Source organism: Phaseolus vulgaris, chromosome 4 (assembly GCF_051622355.1).
Source record: "Phaseolus vulgaris cultivar YP4 chromosome 4, ASM5162235v1, whole genome shotgun sequence".
NCBI classification, from domain to species: Eukaryota; Viridiplantae; Streptophyta; class Magnoliopsida; order Fabales; family Fabaceae; genus Phaseolus; species Phaseolus vulgaris.
In genome coordinates, this window is record NC_143501.1 from 37141068 (window position 1) to 37145240 (window position 4173).

The following is a 4173-nucleotide window of genomic DNA, read 5'->3' on the forward strand; positions in this document are numbered from 1 at the left end:
TAGCTTAGGGAATAAGCTATGTAAATGACCAGCCCTTACTCCTATATAAGGAGGGCTTAGGTCCTTCACAATTCAGATTGGAATTTTATAGTAGAGAGACTATACTCAAATTTGGTGAGAATTTGTGAGTTTTGAGTCTTCTTCTTCTTTGCCTTATCTTGTGAGCTATGGGGAGCTTCAAGTGGTGGCACTCCATCACTTATCTTGGTTCAAGGTTCCAAGTGGCGTGAATGGCTTCTTCCAATTCTCAAAATCCAGCAAGCATCTTCCTATAAGTGTTCTTCTTCCTTTTCTTCAATTTTCCATTCGGTAGTTTTAATGCCTAGTGTTCTTCCTTCATTTTCTACCGTTTACATTTACTTTTCCAGCTTTGTTATTTGTTTCTTTTCGGTTCAGTAGCTAGCTTTTCAATTCTGTCCAGTTTTTAATTCTTGTTCTTCATTCCTTGTGTTTGATTCAATTTGACAATACATGGACTTCCATATGAGTCTTGGTTGGTGCTAAGTTTTGGTGAGTTCTTGAATTAGAACATTGATCCAATTCTAAAGTAAAGTGCCTTTCAAATCCAGCTCAAGTTGCTCCTAAGAATGTCAAGAATCATGTGTTCTTGTAGTTACATTCACATCACAACTTCTTGAGACTTTTAAAAAGACTCATGAAGAAGCTAATAGATTGGCCATTATAAACAATAGGTTGAAAGGTTTAAATAACTGGCTGGAAACGAGAGTCAAAACCTTAGAAAAAGAGATGGAAAAGTCCAGAAATGATTTTGAAACTCTTGAACTGATTTACAAAATGGTTTTGAGGTGTTAATGTTTTCTGGAAATGATTACCTCTAGTACTTGCACACTTTGTGTTTTGAAGGCATTGCCAAATTCAAACAGAACATCCCAAGCAAACCAAGGATTTGTCTTCATCAAATAGGGGGAGATTATTGAACTTAAAGCTTTGATGTCTCCAAATCCATGCAGATTGCTTAAAGGCTGGATTGCTACTTGTGGGCATGGGTTTTGGGTTGATTAGAATTTGTCAATCCACTCTTAGCTTGATCCAAAACTGAATCAATCAACATCTTTCAAAGAAAAAATGTTTTTCAATGTAGTGAAAAACAACCTGTTGTTTTAGCGTTTCAATCGGTTGTTTTACACTTAGCTGTTGTGAAAAGGATTTGAAAAAGTTGAAATTGACTGACTTAGCGATCAGAGTCAATTCAATTGGTTGATTTTCACTTTCAATCGATTGTTTTTCAAAAATCTTAACAGAATTGGTTAAGTCCGTTAAATCTATTTTCACTTATTTCAAACTAGTTTGGCCTTTGATTCAACGTTTTAAAACGGCTATTTTTGAAGCTGTAAAATAGTTTTACATCTTTGATTAAAGTAAGATTCAGATTATCAAAAGATGAAGAAAGATTTGCAAGATTGCTAAAAGCTTTGCCTTGGTTAAAAGTGGAATAGGAACTGTTTTAATCCTTTTGTATCAGGTGTATTGTTTCTTGTTCTTACTTGTATTGATTTTAATCTTTGATAATTTTGTAAGGTGTTGGTGTATACAGTCAGAGGGTGTTCTAATTTGTAGTGTTTTGTGTTTCAAATAGGGTGTGTGTTCTTGAGAGGTTCAAGATCACCTCTTTGGTGTTTGTGTGTTTGTAATCTTGGATTGATTACTTAGTGAATTCTCAGTGGTAGCTGAGGACTGGATGTAGCCAAGGTTAAGAGTGAACCAATATAATCTTTTGTGTGATTTTCTCTTTCCCTCGCTCATTAAAACTATTAAAACTGTGTTTTAATAAATTGCGGATAAAAACAATCGGTTGATTCGCATAAACAACCAATTGATTTTCTGGAATTGTGTTAAATTGCTCTGCTGCTTGGCTTATCTGATTGCTTCTTTTGTGCTTCATCATTAATCTTCATTCTTATCCAGTATTTGCAAAAATCTTTCAATAAACAATTCACCCCCTCTTGTTTATTAATTCTAACAATAGCTGAATCTATTGTCATAGATGTTTCGTGATGCCTATGGTTTACTTCTCCGACACTCTTGTTGGAAATTCTGTTTTTTTAACTGTTTGTTATTCTGTTTTAATTCTATTTTAATTGTTGATTTAATATTTCTAGGTAACTGCTCATAAAATTAGTTAAGAGTTTGTTACTGCAGTTACTATAAATGTTATTGTTAGCAAAGATAATAAAATATCTTCCTCTGAATTATTCTAAAAAACCAACAATTGGTATCAGAGCTATCTTCTTGAGGGATCTGTGAGGTTAGTAGAGTGCATCAATGGAAGGAGGTTTCAATTTTTCAGCAATGGCACCACCTGTCTTTGATAGAGACAACTATCAAATGTGGGCTGTTCGTATGGAGACCTACCTAGAAGCATTGGATTTATGGGAAGCTGTAGAAGAGGAAATTCAGTCTCTTCCAGAAAACCCTACTGTGGCACAAATAAAATCACAGAAGGAACAGAAGATGAAAAGATCAAAGGCAAAAGCATGTCTATTTGCAGCTGTATCTCCTATGGTATTCACAAGGATAATGTCCTTGAAGTCAGCAAAAGAAATCTGGGATTACCTCAAGGCCGAATATGAAGGTGATGAGAGGATTCGTGGAATGCAAGTGCTGAATCTAATCAGGGAGTTTGAACTGCAGAGAATGGAGGAGTCAGAATCCGTAAAAGAGTACTCTTACAGACTTCTAAGCATTGCCAACAAAGTGAGGTTGCTTGGATCTGTGTTAAAAGATTCAAGAATTGTGGAAAAACTGCTTGTAACGGTTCCAGAGAGGTTTGAAGCCACCATAACATCCCTAGAGAACACAAAGGACCTATCAAAAATTTCTCTTGCAGAGCTCTTAAATGCTTTACAAGCACAAGAACAAAGAAGAGCTATGAGACAAGATGGAGCAATAGAAGGAGCCTTAACAGCCAATCATAAAGGTGGTTGGAGAAACAAAGGTAGCCAGATCAAGCAGAACCAGCAAGAAAATGGAGAAGTTATTGCACACAATAACCACAAAAGGAGAAATTACCCTCCTTGTAAGCATTGCAACAAGTTAGGTCATCCACCGTTTAAGTGCTGGAGAAGACCTGATGCTAAGTGCAACAAGTGCAATCAACTTGGGCATGAAGCAGTCATTTGTAGAAACCAAAGTGAGCAACAAGATGTAAACCAAAGTGAGCAAAGAGACGTAGATGCTCAATTTGCAAATGAGGAGGAGGATCTACTTTTCGTTGCAACTAGTTTCTCCAACAATATTTCAAGTGCATCGTGGCTAATTGATAGTGGATGCACAAATCACATGACTTATGACAAAAAACTTTTCAAGGAGTTGAAGCCTTCAAAAATTTCAAAGGTCAAGATAGGTCATGGGGGTCACATTTCAGTAAAAGGAATAGGAACCATTGCTGTAGCAACACATTCAGGTACTAAAACTATTACTGATGTGTTATATGTACCTAACATAGACCAAAATTTATTGAGTGTTGGTCAGTTGCTGTAAAAAGGCTTCAAGGTGTTTTTTGAAGATAACCAATGTTTGATCAAGGATGCTACAGGACAAGATTTGTTCAAGGTAGAAATGAGAGGCAAAAGTTTCTCATTAGATCTATTTCAGGAGGAGTCGTCTGATCAAGGACTTCTCAAGATGCAAAAATCTGAAATAGAAGACGATCCACCAATTAAAGGCAGTCGATTACTCTCTGACATATATCATAGATGTAACGTTGCAATATGTGAACCTGCTGATCACAAAGAAGTTATCAATGACCCAAAGTCGAAAAAGACAATGGAGGAAGAGGTGTATATGATTGAGAAGAACAATACTCGGGAGCTTGTTGACATACCTCGAGATAGAAAGGTACATCAAATGGATGTCAAGTCAACATTCCTAAATGGATCTCTTGAAGAGGAAATTTCTGTTGAGCAACCTAGAGGTTTTATTGTGGAAGGAAAAGAAGACAAAGTTTATAAGTTGTCTAAAGCTATTTGTGATTTAAAATATTTTCCCAGAATTGATGATTATCTTATCAGCTTAGGCTTTGACAAAAGTCTTTTAGAATCTGCACCTTATGTCAAATCAAAAGGTGTTGAATGGAGATTAAGCAAAGCGAGGATGAAAAAAAATAAAAATTGCAGATTTGTTTACCAAGCCACTTCCAGCCAACAAGTTTGA

The 4173-nt window shown here is 35.9% G+C and overlaps 1 pseudogene; it reads left to right on the forward strand.

Moving 5' to 3' along the window:
- Positions 1-2107: 2107 nt before the first annotated feature.
- Positions 2108-4173, forward strand: LOC150028040 (uncharacterized; annotated as a pseudogene).